Genomic DNA, 20,975 nt, shown 5'->3' on the forward strand with positions numbered 1-20,975 from the left:
GGACGATGACAGATTTTTTGCACGCGTTTTATTTAGCGACCAAGCGTCATTCACCAACAGCGGCAACGTAAACCGGAATAATATGCACTATTGAGCAACGGAAAATCCACGATGGCTGCCATAAGTGGAACATCAGCGATCTTGGCGGGTTAATGTATGGTGGGGCATTATGGGAGGAAGGATAATTGGCCCCCATTTTATGCTGATTTCCTACGTAATGTTCTACCGATGTTACTACAAGATGTTTGACTGCATGACAGAATGGCGATGTATTTCCAACATGATGGATGTCCGGCACATAGCTCGCCTGTGGTTAAGCGGTACTGAATAGAATATTTCATGATAGGTGGATTGGTCGTCGAAGCACCATACCATGGCCCGCACGTTCACCGGATCTAACGTCCCCGGATTTCTTTCTGTGTGGAGAGTTGGATATTTGCTATCGCGATCCACCGACAACGCCTGACAACATGCATCAGCGCATTGTCCATGCAAGTGCGAACATTACGGAAGGCGAAGTACTCGCTGTTGAGAGGAATGTCGTTACACGTATTGCCAAATGCACTGAGGTTGACGGACATCATTTTGAGCATTTATTGCATTAATGTGGTATTTATAGGTAATCACGCTGTAACAGCATGCGTTCTCAGAAATGATAAGTTCACAAAGGTACATGTATCGCATTGGAACATCCAAAATAAAATTTTCAATGTACCTACGTTCTGTATTTTAATTTACAAAATCTACCTGTTACCAACTAAAATTGTGGGCCATATGTTTGTGACTATTACAGCGCCATCTATCACAATGCGAAAAAAGTTGTCCTACTAAAACATTCATATTTCTTTACGTACTACACGAATATGTAATAAAAAATAGGGATACCTATTAAAAAAACGCAGTTGATATCCGTTTGACCTATGGCAGCGCCATCTAGCGGGCCAACCATAGCGCCATGTGGTTTACCCCTTCAAGCTAGACAAGTTTCGTTCTTTGTAGTTTTTTCGTTTGACGCTTATTTCGTGAGATATTTGGCCCGGTCACGATCAATGGAGCACCCTGTATAATGCAATATTTTTTTTCGGGGGCAGTTTCGCTTGAAAAAATGTCGAATTTCTTAAGGGTCATCGTGGAATATTCCCGCTTCAGTGCTTACTGTCTCATGCAGTTCCGATATGAAGCGGCACTATGTGTAACCTTCAAAATAGCGTCTGTAACAACGAGGTGTCATCGAACTTCTTTTGGCGGAAACCCAGACCATCGCAGATATTCGTAGGTGCTTCGTGAATGTCTAAGGATACCTGGCAGTCACCAAAAGCACGGTGAGTCGTTGGACAAGAGGTTTTTCATCAATGCAACGGGGTCTCACAGAGATGTCCGATCTCCCGTGTGCTGGCCGGGCACAAACAGCTACGACTCCTGCAATGTCGGAACATGCAGACACTCTCATTCGAGGTTGTCAACACCTTGTTGCTCAACTGGTCGTCTCTGTGCTGACACTCTTGTTCGTCATGTGTCTGGCCACTGGATTTCTCGTCGACTGACGGAAGACATACAAAGCGACTAGCGACAAAAGACTATGTGGAATTGCTTGTGCATTATGAGACTTCTCGTGATAGTTTTTTGTTGAACATCGTTAGAGGCCCTGACACATGGGTTCATGGCTTCGAACGAGAAACAACAATCCATGCAGTAACGCCACACACCTCGCTCCAAAGAAAAAGTTCAGAGCCACACCCTTATTCGGTAAAGTCACGGCGAATGTCTTGAATGTCTTCTGTGCCTTTGAAGGGGTTATTCTGTTTAATATCCTCCCTCATGGTGAAACGAGCGTATTGTGGAAACGTCAGAAAATTGATAAAACAATATCAGTATGTTCGTCGCCACAAAAATGCAAACGAACTTCTCTCTGGCAAAGCAAGGCCTCACACAAGTCTGCCCAGCCACGAGGAGGTCACAAGACTTTGTTAGATCGTTCTTCTTCGTGTGTAAGTCTAGAGACCGATGACCTCGGCAGTTTGGTCCGTAATTCATTCACAGAGAATTGAACATTTGAGTTGGTATTGTCACAGTGCGCTGTTTACAGTGTCAGTCCGAAATGTGTAAAAGAATTTTGATCAGTCCGTCGACTGTGAAATACTGTCAATGGTTCCTTTTTCAACAGCAAGGAATGTTGCAGGGCAGCGGGAATACATCGTTATGTAAGTGAGGAGTATGCCCCCACCGCTATGAATGACAGGAAGGTGCGTAGGCGGCTCAGAGATTTCAAAGACGGACAGGAAAATGTCCATCACGAACCGCGATCAGGGCGACCATCAGATATCTGGTGAACAGTGATTTGGACAAAGCCATGGACGCAAAGCTTCGCGAAACCGGCGATTCACAATTTCAGCTTAAACATTGGAATTTCCGAATATGGGGAGAAAGAGCGTTACACTAAATTGTTGCTGAGAAGTTTGAGTTTCGCTGATTGTGTGCTCGTTTGGTTCCCGGGCTATTTACTGAGAAACACAAATTGGAAGAATGATTTGAGCTCTTGAAGTTTTAGCCTGACAACATGAGAAAGGCGATCAGCTTTTAGAGAACATTGTCACGGGGGACGTGACGTGGGTGTCTCACACGACCCGCATCTAACCGTCAGTCAGTGCAGTGGCATCACAACTCAAGGGCAAGCAAAAAATCTCAGCACACAAGGCAACCGTGTTTTGTGATAGACGTGTAGACTTCTTAGTTGATCTTGTGCAACAAGAGACAACAATAAACGCAGCCCCTTAGTGCGTTGCCCTGACTGAACTTCGGTTTGAAATACAGAATAAACGACGTGGTCTTCTTACGAAAGGAGTTTTGTTGCTGCACGACAATTCTAGACCGCTTATGCAGCACACACCCAAAAATTTGATGACATCTTTTGCAAGGGAACGGATTTTCCTCTCATCGTACATTCCAGACTTGGCACCGACCGATTTTCACTTGTTACGCCACTGAAGAAGGCGTTAAAGAGTGGTTATTATCACAGGCAGCCGATATCTGTGACTTAGGGATAAATAATCTTGTATAACGTTATGACATATGTTTAAATAGATGTAGAAACTACGTAGAAAAATGGAGAAACATTTGAGAAATTAAATAAACACGGTGTCTTGAGAAATTCTGTGATGTTTTTGTTTTATAAGAAATCGAACATACTTCTGAATAAATCTTATATTTGACTATAGGTATAGTTGTAAGTATGCACACGTACGTATATACATACGTATACGTATTTTTACATACATACAGATGTGTCTGTTTATATGACGGTAAGTCAATTATTTTCCGCAAAGTAGTTATAAAATTTTATTGTAATCAAATAGGAAATTTACAAGAACATCATTTTTCGACTTGCGTTTCAACTCACTTGGTTCATTGTTGTAGAAGCTTCCTGATGTCCTCATAAAATGAGGTTCTCGGTTGAGCTGCGAGCCAGGAATGCGCAGCTTCTTTCACTGTTTCGTCCGAGGCAAATTGACGGCCCCTTAATGCCTGTTTGAGTGGACCAAATAAGTGATGTCAGAAGGGGAAGATCGGGACTACATGAAGGATGATCCAGTACTTAAAATTTTAATTTCTGGAGAGTTTCAGCAGTGTGGGCAGTAGTATGCGGACGGTCATTGTCGTGCAACAACACAACACTTTTTGACAGCAATCCTCTACGTTCGAATTGCAAGCTTTAGCCTGCCAATAAGCATCTCACTGTAACGTAAACTGTTTATTGTTGTGCCTCTCTCCCAACAATGTTCCTGCACTGGACCTTGTGTGTCCCAAAAAAACGTAAGCATCAGTTTTCCTGCGGACGGTTGGGTCTTGACCTTTTCCTTGCTCGCCGAATTTGGATGTTTCCAATCAATACTCAGCCGTTTACTCTCCTGCTCGTAATAATGGATCCATGTTTCGTCACCAGTAACGATCCTGTCTATGAAGTTGTCCCCTTCGTTACCATAGCTATCCAGATGTTTTTTGCAGATGTCCAAGCTCAATTGTTTATGCAACTGTGTGAGTTGTTTTGGGACCCATTTGGCACAAACTTTATTAAACCCAAGTCTGTTGTAGATTATTTCGTTGGCATAACAGTGACTAATTTTCAGACGATGTACCACTTCGTTAATAGTTAATCGTCTGTCTAATAGAATCCTTTCATTTGAACGCTCAATAGTTTTTTCATTTGTGATGGTAAACGGTTGTCCGGCTCCTTCATCGTGCGTAACACTTGTAGGACCATTTCGGTATTTTTGAATTCATTCGTAGACACTCCGTTGTGGAAAAACACTGTTTCCGTACTGTAACGAAAGTCTTCCATGAATTTAGGCCCCTGATACGCCTTCCGACCACAAAAAACAAATCAATGAAAGTTGCTCTTCTTTGGTGCCAATAGACAGCGGAGCAGCCATGATTAACAGCACGGCAGCGATAACTAAACTAACTTGTCAGCTTGAAAATTGGAAAGATATAATAACAAATAAACAAAGCATGCGTCATCAACGTAAAACGACAGTACTGCCAAAATAAACAGCAATATAACTAAATTGCGGATAATAATTGACTTACCCTCGTGCCTCTGTGTATCTGCGTGTACATATTTAGTTATGTGAATATATTTGGATGTATGTAAAAGTGTATGCACATACATAAGTATCTATGTATATGTAAACACTGGATGTCTCTCTTAAGAGTTGTCAGGGCAATTTGGCTTTTGCAGTATGAATCTCGAGTAACCGCAAACAAATACTGCGCGTCACATGAGACGCCCCGTGCATTCGCTTGTTTCCAGTTGCAAACAAAATTATTTTTTAAGAGGAGTTTTAGGTGCCTCTTCGACAGAGTGGACCCAAATTAATCTAGTGCGATATTCGTTTTGTCGATATTTATTAACAGGGACGGTAAAGCACGAAGAATAGGGAGTACTGCAACAGCGACTGAGTAGTGCTGATGCGTGGCAGTAGCAATCGGCAGGGGCCCTAGAGGTTCCGTCGCTGCTGCAGTACTGGCTATTCTTGGTGTTTTACTGTCGCTGTTAATACGTGTCGATAAAGTGAATATCGCACTAGGTTAATTTGGGACGCTCTGTGGAACGGAAACACAAGTTCTCCTTTAAAGATCATTTTGTTAGCAATGGAAAACAAATCGGCGCTTTCCGTCGACAGTGGGTGTCAGATGAAAGGCGTGGGGAGTGACTTTTGTCTGGCTACACACTGCAAACACGAAATTTCAGATATCTGCCGAAACACGAGAAAAACTGCGTTTCTTGAAATAGGAATCCCCATTTTTTATTACATATTCGTGTAGTACATAAAGATATATAAATGTTTTAGTTTGACCACTTTTCAAGTTTTGTGATAGATGGCGCTGTAATAGTCACAAACGTATAAGTACGTGGTATCACGTAACATTCCGCCAGTGCGGATGGTATTTGCTTTTTGATACATTACTCGTGTTAAAATGGACCGTTTACCGAATGCGGAAAAGGTCGATATCGTGTTGATGTATGGATATTGTGATAAAAATGCCCAACGGGCGTGTGCTATGTATGTTGCTCGGTATCCTGGACGACATCATCCAAGTGTCCGGACCGTTCGCCGGATAGTTACATTATTTAAGGAAACAGGATGTGTTCAGCCACATATGAAACGTCAACCACGACCTGCAACAAATGACGATGCCCAAGTAGGTGTTTTAGGTGCTGTCGCAGCTAATCCGCACATCAGTAGCAGACAAACTGCGCGAGAATCGGGAATTTCAGAAACGTTGGTGTTGAGAATGCTACATCAACATCGATTGCACCCGTACCATATTTCTATGCACCAGGAAATGCGTGGCGACGACTTTGAACGTCATGTACAGTTCTGCCGCTGGGCACAAGAGAAATTACGGGACGATGACAGATTTTCTGCACGCGTTTTATTTAGCGACGAAGCGTCATTCACCAACAGCGGTAACGTAAACCGGCATAATATGCACTATTGGGCAACGGAAAATCCACGATTGCTGCGACAAGTGGAACATCAGCGACCTTGGCGGGTTAATGTATGGTGCGGCATTATGGGGAAAAGGATAATTGGCCCCCATTTTATCGATGGCAATCTAAATGGTGCAATGTACGCTGATTTCTTACATAATGTTCTACCGATGTTACTACTAGATGTTTAACTGCATGACAGAATGGCGACGTTCCTACATCATGATAGATGTCCGGCACATAGCTCGCATGCGGTTGAGGCGGTATTGAATAGCATATTTCATGACAGGTGGATTGGTCGTCGAAGCACCATACCATGGCCCGCACGTTCACCGGATCTGGCGTCCCCGGGTTTCTTTGTGTGGGGAAAGTGGAAGGATATTTGCTATCGAAGTAATCGCTGTTGAGAGGAATGTCGTTACACGTATTGCCAAATGCATTGAGGTTGACGGACGTCATTTTGAGCATTTGTTGCATTAATGTGGCACTCAGAGGTAATCACGCTGGAACAACATGTGTTCTCATAAATGATAATTTCACAAAGGTACATGTATCACATTGGAACAGCCGAAATAAAATGTTCAAACGTACCTACGTACTGTATTTTAATTTAAAAAATCTTTCTGTTACCAAATGTTCGTCTAAACGTGTGTGCCATATCTTTGTGACTATTACAGCGCCATCTATCACAAAGCGAAAGAAGGAGTCCAACTAAGTACTACACGAATATGTAAAAAAAAATGGGGGTTCCTATTTAAAAAACGCAGTTGATATCCGTCTGACCTATGGCAGCGCCATCTAATGGGCCAACCATAGCGCCATCCGGTTTCCCCCTTCAAGCTAGACAAGTTTCGTTCTTTGTAGTTTTTTTGTTTGACGCTTATTTCGTGTGATATTTGGCCCTGTTACGATCAATGGAGCACCCTGTGTATCAATATGTATAAAACAATTTCAAATATTGCTGTAAATTTATTATTTGTTTGCTTTGAACAAAGTAAGTATGTTACCTGTCTGAAGTGGGGATTGTAGCATCGAAATTTTCCAGGCATAACTCTCGCGTATGGAGTAAATCTACGACTGTATGTACTGCTTCGCATAACTTGCGTCTTACTTTCTCGACAGTTACAAAATACAGCTTTGTTGGAGGGCGTCTGATGCCGAGAGTCTTATTGTTTTCGCCACGCCACGTTTTGCTCCCCAAAAGCAGGCGATTGTTCACCCGATCTTCGCGTTACGTCAGACCTGTACAATCCCGCACGGTCTAGCAGTGGGGAAAGACTCGCCGAGCAGGAAGCGATCACAGCACCACCGTTCTCAGATTCGTCACACTTGGGAAGAAATAAAGCCAATATTGCATCGCCGCAACAACGACGCCTTGATTCCTGATGTGTACAGCCCTCACTCAATATTTACTCGTTCTCGCTCGGCTTGTGATATCTAATCACCAACTGACGCACTGAACGTCAATTTCAAGCCTATTTTAATCTAAGACGTCCCTGTCAGTGGACGTGTGTTAAATATCCGGCATTAACAATACGAACTGCTTGTTGTAGTTACTACAGAGCTGAGTTGTAAAAATTGCTGACGCGAGTACGGCATGTGAAATAGAGTAGCTCTTTATAAATCGTGTCCCTTCCTAATTTTTTAACTGAAGAACGGCAGATAATTTTACACATAAATTAATATACATACTTTAACAATTTTGGTGTAGTGCTGTCTGATGTATCTCTCTCCGCTTTCTTGTTGTGTTCCGCTTCCAGTGCTACCTGCTAACAATTAGTGAAATTTATTCGAAGTACATTTTACATTACAAGTGTGAAGAAAACGTACATATATTACTGTATTACGAAGGAGCGCAGTAATAGGAAATCTGAACTTACTGATAAGGAAAATTAACTAGAATACTTGCCTAAAGGGAGGAATAGGCCAAACGAACACTTGAAATTGACACACATATAACGTTCTTTTATCATCTGCTTTGTGAAGCAGAAGTCTACTGAAGTGGTTTTTAGCAGGAAAAGAAACATTGCAAACTGTTCAAACGCTATAAGCTTTCTTATGAGTCCAGCGTCTGCGAACGTATTCAACAATTTATATTCTCTAATGGAAAAAATAATAAAATCTCATACCGATTTCCTTCTCTTGCTTTGCTTGCTTTTTTTCAGACTCCTTGTGAAGATTTAACGCAACGTAAAAGATGTACCGGTTTGCAAGAACGACATATGGCACCTACAGAGCACCGGAGGCCGGGAGCTGTGACCCGAAACGACTGTGTCAATGGATTTCCGATATAACGATAGGCCAGCCTCATTATCCACAGCGGCAGCACGAAATTCGATGGAAGCTATTAAACTCCTGGTATTACAACCCATTTCGCGCTTTAAAGCAATTGACATCGCTCATGGATAAAATAGCTATGCTGACGGTAAAGTCGGAAAACTAACTCGTCCTTCCAAGTTGTAATGGATGGAATACCGGCTGATATCGACATTTTGTAGATGGTCCTACCCTATAATCGTGTGGCCAACTCACTTTTAGCGTCAGATGCAAAGAAACGTTACTTTTTTCTTTTCACAATAATAAATCACATATAGAGTATCAGCGCATATCATAGTCTATCATACTGACACTCGACTTTAGCATCCTTCGCAATTATTCTGTTTGTTTTAGTTGTCGAAATGCTTTATTCAGGTTAAGCTTTCGACTTGTTAAGTGTCCTTCTCTATCTCGTCTGATCCGGTGCTTAGCTTTTCATCTCCACATCATTTGGGCCCGGGTTCGATTCCCGGCCTGGTTGGGGATTTTTCTCTGCTCGTGGACTGGGTGTTTGTGTTGTCCTCATCATTTCATCATCATCACCATTCGTGACAGTGACTATACTGGATTGTAAAAAAAAAAAAAAAAATTGTGCTGTGTAAAAATTGGGACTTTGTAAGGGGCTGGTGACCAAGCAGTTGAGCGCCCCAGAAAACAAACATCATCATCATCGCCACATCATTGTGAAATCCAAAATCTAAGATAATTAATTTTACTTCGGTAATTATTGTCAGCCTCTATAAATTGTCCTTTTTCTACTTCGTCGTGTGCCAAGTTAACCCTCTCTTAAAGATCACAGAACTGTCGTTTCTTGGTAAGCGTTTCCGAAAGACGCCATTCTTCCCCTACAGTTTCTGGTACCTCTTCGATTCGTTTTCAGCCTGACCACTTAAATGTTAGCATATTTCTGCAGCATAAAATTACAAATACTTCCAGATTCTTCTTCCGTGAGCCACTCGTGTCACCGTCGCTTCTAAATACAAGGTAAGCAGCCATTGGCAAGAAACGTCGTCGCACCTCATACCATTATTTGACATGAGACTGTTGTTGTTGGCTTTCAACGTTTCTACCGGCTTCTTACTGTTGTGTACTGATCAGTCTCAGGAGTCCATTCCCCTTAACACAAATTTTCTGTTGCTCTGAAGGCCTTTCAGTTTACAAATGCCAAAGGTATTTCCTGGTAATCTGCGTTGTACCTTCCATTACTAAACGGCAGGTTAGATATGGACCTTTGCTTTCTTTATAATCTGGTGAGAAATTTTGAAGCTTGAGGTGTTATGTAGATCATCGATTTTTCATTTATCCACGCACACTTTCTGCTGCTGCGTTGCGGTGTAACATTTCTGAATATCTGATAGAATGTTTTCTATCGCATAATGGATATCAGGGAAAATTGTGTTGATGCTATGATTTCACCGTTTTCTTCAATTTTTACCAGTTTCGTAAGAGTTTACTCGACTCTCCCTAATATGGTCCCACTTGATTCATTCAGCGTTAGTCAGATTATGACAGCAATGTTGGTACACCAGTGTGTTTCATGTCAAACGCATCCGTTTATTGAGTTATGCAGCAGTACTGCTCCTCTCCTTAGAACAGATATTTGGTATTCCTCTGCTATTTATTTGTCTTTTTTCCTTAGTTTGGACAGAAGTTTCACATTCGCCCCTCTAGCTCATTCTCTTTACTTTACAGTCCCCTTCATTGACGCATAATACTCCAGTTCTTAGCCCTATGTTCCTTGTTATCCTCTCTATTTGAATTTCTTGCGTTAGTTGTCATCCATTCTGAATTTGCGTCTTTGTTCTAGTTGTTGTTTTCATTTCTAAGTACTCTATGGCTTTCCGTGTGATCCTTTGCATTCTGACATGGGGTGAGGCAGTGAAGATGACAGGTCGTCCAAGAGGTATCCACAAGGAGTAACTATATAGATGTGTCGTCTTTGTTGAGTTATAGCTGGCAATATAGCCATGCTTCTGCGGTATGCAAAATTTTTTTAATCCATCTACCTGTTAGATTTTCGTGGAGATACGCCCAAACACGATTTTGGTAGTGGACTGCGGCACCATCCTGTTGGAGAAAACTCTTCCGTGTCCATGCAAGTCTCGGATAGCAGGTAAAATGGATGTCTGAAGCTTCTGAATGTACACCTCACCGGAAATTGAGCCGGTGGAAGATGGATAGGCCGTAGAGGTGCTGTGGTGTATCCACCACGTTCCCCAGACATAACTCCTGTGGACTTTTACCTGTGGGGAACACTAAAGGACGTCGTTTATCGACAAAGGTCACGCACATTGGATGAACTTCGAGAATCCATCGTACATTCATGTGCAAATATCCAACTGAACACGTTGCAGTCAGTAGTTCGTGTGGCAGTTCGGCGGCATCGTTTCTGTGTGGATGTTAATGGTGACCATTTCGAGCACCTACAGTGATATCTTTAAGTTGGACTTTAAGCTACATTTTCACCAACAATGAGACAACTCCCTCATTTAGTTTGCAAGTTATGGACTTTTAAATAGTGGATACATTTTTTGGACCCCTCTGTATAGTATATCAGGGGCTTTGCTACGCAGCAGAATGATTATAAAATGCTTAAACCTAACATAAAACCATAAGGGGAGAAAAAAAGTTGAAGTTATTTGGTACCATCAACTGAGAAATACTTATACAGTATTTGGGAGAGCGTACATTTAAACACTTAATACTCTCCGTACATGATCACTCAAAACTTATACAGTAAATGGCTTATAAATCAAATGAAGATTATACTTAATATATGACAGGCAAGACGAAGTGTAGGGAGACAAGTGGTAGCGGTTAGGGCGTGACTGACTTATCCAAGGAGACAGCTGTGCCAGTCCCCGTGGTTGCGTCATGCAGTTTCTGCTTATAGTAACCGTTCACTGGGAACATCGGCCGCCGTTTAGACGACTAAAAAAACATTGCCTCAACTGGAAACTCTCGCTGCATGGTAAAGTGAATCTTGGCTAACGAATTTGCTCTGACCTCGAGGTAATGGTGTAAAACAGACCACTTAGCATCACTTAAAACAACACGCACAGGACCTCTTGCCTGCTCACCAATCAACTTATAGGGGTAAAACAAATCAATTCTCTTTCATCATCAACAAAACAGCGTCTGGCGCGACGTCGAGCCGATGCGCTGCGGCACACAGGCTCGGCTCGTAGAGGAATAACAGTGGCGAATATTGACCGACCACACATGAACCGGAATAAACGACCATCCTGTGGACTGAACGGTGGGAACGAATCCCACTTCTGACGCCAAATGTAAAAGAGTTCGTTCCGGGAAGGGGGGATATAATTGTTACATCACACTCTTGACACCAAATGTAAAAGAGTGCATGGTTTGGGGATGAGGAGGGAAACTTCTGACATCAATGTTAATGTATAAAATGGCAGGGAAGGGGGATGAAGGTTGTTAAATATGCCTCGTGGTGGCAGTGTAGAGGAGGTCGAGCGGTCAGGATTTGATAGTGGACATCCAGGACTGCCATTAATTGATAAAACAGAAAATTAAGTACAATAAAGAGCATATATTTCAATATACGGAGTACAAAGGGCGCGCCTAGGGTAGGAAGTTCGCACGTTTAGGACAGTCTGGGAGGTCGAACAATTAATTAAAATGGGAAACGGGAGGGGAAGCGCTTCATGTTAACTTACGTTGGTGGCCGGGCGTGAAAAAGCAGAGCCAGAGGATGTGCCTTCCAAAAAGACGTCTGTTCTGCTCGAGGTTTGGATTACAAGTGAGAGAAGCAACTGCGTTCCTCTCTGCAAGATTCTCCGGCGTCCACACACGTGATCGGTATCCCGCGCACGCTATTGGCTAAAATCAATGGTGTGTATTCGGTAGCAGTTTCAGCAGAGGGCTCAGGGCGTCTCCTGTCAGCAGCTTTAACTGGACAGAACTGCCTCGGTTTTGAAAGACAAGCGACTTGTGTCACATAGACACGCCGTGAATAACTCTGGGAGAAAAATTGTAAAGATTCCACTGGGCCTTTGAAATATTTTTTTTGTAAACCAATTCCCTGAAATATTCCTTGACTGTCACCCATCCTGTACACGTCATTCGAACATTCATCCACTATCGTGAGACACAACACAATGAAGATCTACCTTGCCCGGACTCGTAGATAACCCAAGGCTAACGCAAAAATAATTTCGCGCTGCCGCCTCCTCCCTTTATATTTTTCTTTTTTGAGGTAACTGGAAAGACTGTGCTAACACAGGCCGCAGGCGAACCTCTTCACGCGATTTGGCCTTAAGACGTAAACTTCTGACAACAATAAAGTTCCCCAGCATCGCGGTGGGCGAAGATTCTGGATAAGTGATGACCCGAAATAGAAATGAAATAATGTCAGCGCGCTCTTTTTGCTGATGGAAGTAGGCATTCGCCTGACGTCTAATGACTGTCAGTGAAGGAAAATCGAATTTCATCACAAAAGTTAGGTACAAGCTCAGACTCGGGGAGGAAATCGACCGTATCTTTTTCAAGATATTTGCCTCACGTGCTGTAGGGAGGAGACGGAAAACATTTTTGGCTATGAACAATAAGCGAGGCTGTCTGACCATAAGCGGAGAGGTTATCACAACCCGTGTCTGCTGTATCGTGTTCAGAAGCATTGCACTCCTTCAACCATCACACTTCTGTCTGAAAACACAGCAGAAATGTTCGTTATCAATTATGTAAAATTTTCTCTATATCACTATAGAACACTGCCATGTTCTCTAAATCATTTTCTGTGTCAGGAACCCGACTCTGGAACAACCTCTTCCTCAAAATATTAGAAAAATTAAAATCCTTTCAAGCTTCAAAAGTAAGATATTGGCCGAGCATCTACCACAGTAGCCCTCATTTGCAGCTCCATCCCTACCTCTTTTCCCTACCTTTGTCTACAGAGTCCTTGTTGAAAGTCTCTTCTTTTCTAGCAAATACTGTAACTTTCATTTCAATATTCTGCTCATTCATTATCTATTCTACTTAATCTAAGAGAAAACAAGACTGCAAAAGAGCTCAGTAATCATTATCATACCTAATGCCTCCTCACAATTTTTAATTATTGTTACTCGTGTTGGTATTATTATTATTTTTATTATTGCTGTTATTGTAAAATTCCACTGCAATGAGAAGACCTGCGACTCCATAGACAGGCGACGCTCTTTGACACTCAAGAGTAATATGCAATAGACAGGAATACTAGAACATTCATGCAACATAAAGTTACAGACACCACATCTGAAATACAATTTATGAGATATAAAACCCATTCGAGATACATACAGGTGTCGGACAAGGAGATGGTCTAGTGAACATGGTTTTGGGTTAAATCATCAAACAATGGGAACAAAAAAGGAATTCAATTACGAAGAACATGTGCAAACAAGACAATCGTTAACTGCCTGGCATATGCAGATGACCCGGCAATACTGAAAAACAATAGACAAGAAGCACAAAAAGCAGTGAAATATTTGCCTGAAGTGTCTGCCATTACATGTCAATACGTATCATATGAGAAATCGCAGTACGCGGAAAAAGCGAATAATACACAAGCATGCATACAGAATACGGAAAGTTTAACAGAATGGAAAAGTTCCATTATGTTGGGAATATACACAAACAAGAGGATCACAAGGCATCTAACACAGCGAAACAAAAACTTAAGAAAACGAACAAACTGACGTGGACGCGCTACAGTAAAAGAAACATTTGAAGAAAGGCAAAACTCAGGGACTGCAGTACAGTTGGACCACCAGAAGCACTCTACGCATCGGGATTGCCCGCAATCGGAGCAACAGGCTTCACAGAGACAGAAAAAAAAGAAGGTAAATTGCCTGAAACGTCCCCTTAGAACAATTATGCATGACTGTGCTTAAACTGACACACAATATTTTTAGCGGAACGCAATCTGACTTTCAAAAATCCCTACAAAAGAATGGACCTGACTAACATTAACCTATACCTTTCACAAATCACTTACCTCACCAAAAATCTTCGTTAGTCGAACTACTGCAATACAGCGAGCGCCACTACTGCCAGCTAAATAAAAGATTCAAACTACTGAAGGCACTAACTACTGATAGGCATAGTTAGCAAATGAAAGATTTTAATAGAGAACAAACAATGTATTTACCTTAATAATGTTGAAAACTCATAATATACATAGCAGTTCATGACACCCAGTTTTAAAAATTTCACAACTCCGCCATCTCTCTCCCCACATCCACCACTGCTGGCGGCTCACCTCCAACTGCGCAACGCTATGCGCTGTTCACATCCAGCTGCCGCTGCCCAACACTACAATGGCAGACAACAATGCAAACTAGCCACAGACTGCACACAGCACAGCCAGTGATTTTCATACCGAGCGCTGCGTAACGTTGCCAATAAGAAAACATAACCAGCCTACTTACATAGCCCCCATGCTCCCCACAAAAAACTTTACAAATTGTCTTGGGCAGTGGCCAATAATGATCTGATAAAATTTTTCATAATTACAATAACAAAGAAATCAAATGCACACATTTATTGATACAATGTTGGTCAAAAGCTAAAATTTTCTCACAGTCCATAAAGACAGTCCTGATCGTTCATCACAGTAAAATAGCAGTGTTTTTCTCAAAGTCTGTGCAGTAAAAGAAAATGCACACGGAAGTAGTGGATGTCCATGCAGTCTTGAAGAAGTAGTGTTGTCCTTCCAACGGAAAGACAGTGCTGACTCTTGACATGCAGACAGGTAATGGGCCACAACAGAGCAAACCCACAGCAGAGTCACTCGAAGTTTTGACGAATATTGGTAGGTAGGTCATCACAGAGCAGACCCACAGTAGTGCTGGTAGAGATTATGGTATTGGTGGGCCACCAGAGGTGCAGACACTGCAGTCCTTGTAGAAATAATGGTACTGGTTGGTCATCAAAGATGCAGACCCACTGTAGTCCTTGTAGAGATGGCCAGCAGCCATCTGTTGTGACTGTGCAGGTGCACAATCACCATTGAAGAGTCTTGCGGATAATATAGCAAGTCCATAAACCACCACTTGTGCACTCACAAAGTTTTTGGAATTGTCCTTAGAACCAGCAATGCGGTTATCCAGTCCCTTGCTGAATTATTAACACACGTGCAAACACTAACAGTCCCTACTTCTCACATATTGTCCATATACTATGACCAACAGAAACGTGTGCAGTGAAATGGAACTTACAAGTTAATAATATGATGAACTAGTGTAAATTACAATTTTATAACATAAGAATACAAATACAAAGGTACAAAATACATCATTAAAAACATAATAATACAGATAACATTTGTAGTAATACAGGCTTTACAGAAGAATCGAAATAACATATACATCAGTGTTACAGGAATTATAAGCACCTACATAAAAGATCAGAATAACTTTTGAAACATCAACTTCACACATGAGCAACAAAACAGAATAAATAATGTCTAAACATAATAAATAATATAGTATTGGAAAAATTCTACAACATAAATCTTATTAGCTAAACACATAAAGACAGGAAAAACACAAATATACAAGAGTACACAAACACATAGCAGAACAACACAGGGGGAAAGGACAGGGTTTGTTTTCAGTGTAACATTTTGTACTGCAGTATTTTGCAAGCAAAACCTTTTTTTCTCTTGGAGATCTCCCTTAATTCATCATTATTCCCAAAAAGTCGTATCTATACCTGCTTTCTGTATTTTTTTCGTATAACTTCTCAATGCATTTCTTCCAATTCATCGCAACTCATTCTTTTATATAGTCTACCCCCTCTTAAGCTAACTTAAATCTACTGAGCTCAGATATATATACCAAGGGACGAGGCAATGCAGCAGCACATAAAACAATTAATACAAACAGCAATGAAAAAATGGAAATTGTCAAAGCAAGCTGCAGTAAATCTAAATTACCAAGCAAAGCAACATTACAACTAATATGAGCCAATGTGCAGCAACAAGAAAAATAAATCAGTAGCATAACTAGATTAACAGAGTAATGCAGAGTGAAATTTAATAGCACTATGCCTGGCAAGCAGCAACAGAAAATGAAATATCTTATACCTAAACATGACATAGCTCAAGTAGAAAAAATAGTACACTAAAGATAACAACGCAGACAAGGGAAATGTCTATTCATATCTTAATGTCTATGTAATTAAAGTGGTGCACCACAACAACTTATTGTAAAAAAAATATTACCATGTACTTGAAAAGAAAATTATGTGTGCAGTTACTGTTACTTGTCCCTTCTTATTGTTCTTTCCTTTCCAAGTGCTCCTTTTTTTAAGAATGTGGATTACAAAATTATTATTTAATAGATCTGTTGACAGAAAGTGTTCACATTAGCAAATGCATTTTATTTTATAAAAGCAATGCTGCAACACAGCTGGAAACTAGATATCAAATGAAATAAGCAACTATGAAAAGCAAAGCATAAAAATATCATTCAATAGTCATGTGACATTTCATAAGTTAGTAGAAATTCTCTCAACTCTCGTAGAAAGACGCTTGTCATAATCAGGTGTGCAGATGTATCTTTCCAAGTAATGAGCGTGTCGTATTTGCGATGCTTTCTCTAAAGGAATGTCAATGGCGAGGATAATGGCCTCTTTTTTTCTCCACCTAATGGCTTTCTTTTGTCAGACAACTACCTCTCAGCTGGGCACCAAAAACACATTATGTCAAGGTCACTTACCTTTCTTAACGAAATATTGACAACAGCACTTTCCGCTACAGTGGCAGTCTCATATAAAAAATTTCACAGGTCAAGAATTGGCGTTACAAATCTGTAGAAACAAAATCTTATTGACATAACAGTGTCCAAAAAAAATTTTCGTCGGCATTGTGATACATTCACGCATTTATGCACATTTCATAACTCTTAAAGTATCATTCTTGGTTTCCAACATCCTTTTCCAGAAATCAGAGTCCCTAACCACTATTCATTATTCATATATGTATTCGTCGACACTTCTTCAATATTTCATCATAATAAATACGTAGCATAATCAAATTCCTCATATACAGTAGCATCATCTTATTGATCATAAACATACCTCAACAGCATAATACACATCGTCGTCGTAAAAATAACATCATAACACCTCAGTCAAATCTCAAAAACGTCGTAGCTTTCTGCAATAATGTCAAAACTTAAAAAAAATTCTCTGCTCATTTCAATAGTGTCATCTACCTCAAACGTACTTTAAAATCATGCTCCCTTACCAAATACACCATTCAAAGCTCTCATAGTATCACAATGGTTCCGAAAAAATATGAACAGTTCACAAAGTACAGACAAAATACAATTTCATAAGTGTGAAGTTACCCAACTGTGAAATTGCATAAACATGTGTCACTGATGTAATAAGAAAGTTTGTCTCTCTCAGTTAAATGATCAGATAGCTGTGTAATTATGTGTTAGAGAAATATGATACCGATGTGTAAAGTTGTGTAAGCAAATACCATATTAGCTAGGGCTCCTTGTGCTTGCCAAACACATGATACACAAAGTAAGCATTTACCCCCTGAGGATTAATGTAATTATACCCTCAGGTGTTACAGATTACAGCAATGGAATGAAATCTAACATGGAAAACTTTCTTTGTAATTCAAAAAATTTTAAAAATAAATGTTTTAAGTACAAAATTAATCACTCAAATGCGTGTCCTGTAGCGCTAAACTGTGCGGCTTGTTGTAAGATAATCTCTGTGGAAGTGTCGTAGTTATCGTCCTCCGAAAGCTAAGTTCCGCAAAAATCAATGTACTTACCTCATGATAAACAAAAGTGAAATGCTTTGCGTATAGATATCTTAGTTATTACTCTTATTACCGTGATGAAGAAAGTACTGTGCTGTAATGTATTAGCCGGCCGAAGTGGCCGTGCGGTTAAAGGCGCTGCAGTCTGGAACCGCAAGACCGCTATGGTCGCAGGTTCGAATCCTGCCTCGGGCATGGATGTTTGTGAAGTCCTTAGGTTAGTTAGGTTTAACTAGTTCTAAGTTCTAGGGGACTAATGACCTCAGCAGTTGAGTCCCATAGTGCTCAGAGCCATTTGAACCCATTTGTAACGTATTGTTGTGCTACAGAAAAGGCTGTCTCCTTGTAGCTATACCACAAAAGTTACTACTAAAACATGTTTTACTTTCCAGAAGAATTCAGAAAAATTGTGCAGATATAAAACAGATACACTGCAAAAGCAACAATGTAAATTGTGTCACACATTAGTAGCATCGTGATATAGTCGTGTAGCCGTCAAATAAACTAACCACTGTGTCATCTGGTATCTCTCAGAAAGCACTTTGAATCCATAATGTATTTTCAAGTACACCAAAATGCTGCATTAAAATCTCATTAGCAGTACCAGTACATGTTCAAAGTATGTAAGCCTGATAGTCGTTACGTAATCATGTAACTAACAAGCAAGAATGTACAAATAACAACACTGTGTCGTCTGTTCACTATAACAATGCATTCGTAATTTCTGTTTAAATAAGTTCTCTTGGTTCTTGACTGGATATTTAACTTAAAACATTGTTGCATGTTAACAGATTCTAAGTCTGACAAAGCATACTAGAAATGTGAAGTGAAAAATTTTATGGCAAAGACTAAGTTAAAAAGCAGATTATCTTTCAATAAACGGTTTTACATGTGAAATGTGGTGCAATCCTTTACTCTTCCTAGTACGCAGAGTTTCAACTTCAACGCAATTATCATGTGGTATACGTCAGATTCTGTAAGGTCCATTGTAAACTAGAAAGAATTTGTGACTTAAGTGTTTCTTCTTATGTGACAATGAATGAGCTTTAATGAGAACTTTCTGACCAATGTATAATTTCTTTGCATTTGGTTTACCGTGTAGTTTTCTCCTTTTGTCTGCTGCAGATTTTATGTTTTTAATAGCCAAATCAATTATGTCCTTGTGTCGAAGTTTACGTGTATTCGGGAAAGGTACAAGCTCTCTGATTCTGTTCGGTGGTTCTTCATTCTTCAGTACAAGAATAGGTGGTAAAGCAGTGGAGTCATGAGGCATTTCATTCAGCACATTTTGAAATAAGTGTAATTATCTGTCCCAATGCTGATGCTTTCTGTGACAATAAAGTCTGCAAAGCTTATTGATTTCATTCATTATCCTTTCAGACGGGTTGCAATGTGGTGAGTACAATAATTTAAAAACAGGTTTGATTTTATGATTCCGAAGCATGCGTGACCAAACAGCAGATCTGAATTGCGGTCCGTTATCTGAAATGACTTTACTAACGTGTCCAACTCCACGTAAGAAATTTTTAACAAAGGCGTTGGATACAGACCGTCCAGTGGCTTTATGTAACGGAGTGAAAGAAACAAATTTTGAAGTAAGTTCAACAGCGACTAGAACGTACGAAAATCCATTAGATGTTCTGACAAGCGGTCCCAAGAAATCAACAGCAGCAAATTCTTTTAATTTAGAAGGAATAATAGGAAACAACGGAGCACGATGTGAGACAGTAGATGGTTTCGCCTTTTGACAAAGTTTACAAATAGACAAGACTCTTCGAATCCTCTTTTCCATATTGCTAAAATAACAAGTCGTTCGAAGAATATGATAACATTTTCGTGGACCAAAATGTGCGTAGCTGAAATGAATGTACCAAATGAGCTTATTAACAAAATCGTCTGGAATGCAAAGTACCCATAGCCTGTCATCAACAGTGCAGCGTTTGAAGAGTATGCTGTTTCTAACCAGTTGCCGAATCTGTGTGTGTGTCATTTCATGCCATTTACTTTTGATGTCTTTCCAAATCGGATCTTTATCTTGTTCATGAGCAATGTCCTTTAAAGATGTGGTGATGAAGTTTTCAAAGGCGACTTTCTGAATGTAAAGAATACTGAAATTTTTCTCGAGGTTGCCTTCTCTGTTACTTTGCTCAAGCCCAGCCAGTGCGCGTGACAGTGCGTCCGCAACAATGTTCTCCTTGCCGGGAATGTAGACTATTGTGAAGTGGAGTTCTTGCAGAAACAATGCCCAACGTTTTAACCTGTCATGATTTAAGTTTGAAGACATAAGAAATTGTAATGCACGATGATCACTGTATACTTTTACGTGCTTACCAGAAAGAAAGAAACGGAATTTGTTAAATGCCCAAACGATAGCTAAAGCTTCTAATGCAGTAACGGAATAATTTTTTTCAGATATTGTTAGCACTCGGCTAGCAAAAGCAATGGTTTTCTGAACGGTAGTGTCATTTTCTATGGCTTCTTGAAATAAATGGGCAACAAGACCGACTTTAGAAGAATCCGTGCTAAGGCAGAAATCTTGTGACAGATCTGGATGAGCTAGTATTGGCGCGTTAAGTAGCGATTCTTTCAAAGAATTGAATTCCAAATGTGCTTATTCGTCCCAGTTCCCAATAGTATTTTTTCAGTGAGAGAACAAAGTTTTGGTGTAACTAGAATTTGCATATTCAGAAAACGACGGTAAAAATTTACGAGACCTAGAAAACTGCGGACTTGTCTTTTTGTGGATGGAACTGGAATGGCTCTGATTGCTTCTAACTTTTCAGGATCCGGCTGAACGCCTTCAGAGGAAATAATATGTCCCAAAAACCTCACATTTGACCTACCCAATTCAGACTTTTCCCAGTTAACTGTAATTCCAGA

The sequence above is a fragment of the Schistocerca piceifrons genome, chromosome 4, assembly GCF_021461385.2.
Source record: "Schistocerca piceifrons isolate TAMUIC-IGC-003096 chromosome 4, iqSchPice1.1, whole genome shotgun sequence".
In the NCBI taxonomy this organism is placed as follows: Eukaryota; Metazoa; Arthropoda; class Insecta; order Orthoptera; family Acrididae; genus Schistocerca; species Schistocerca piceifrons.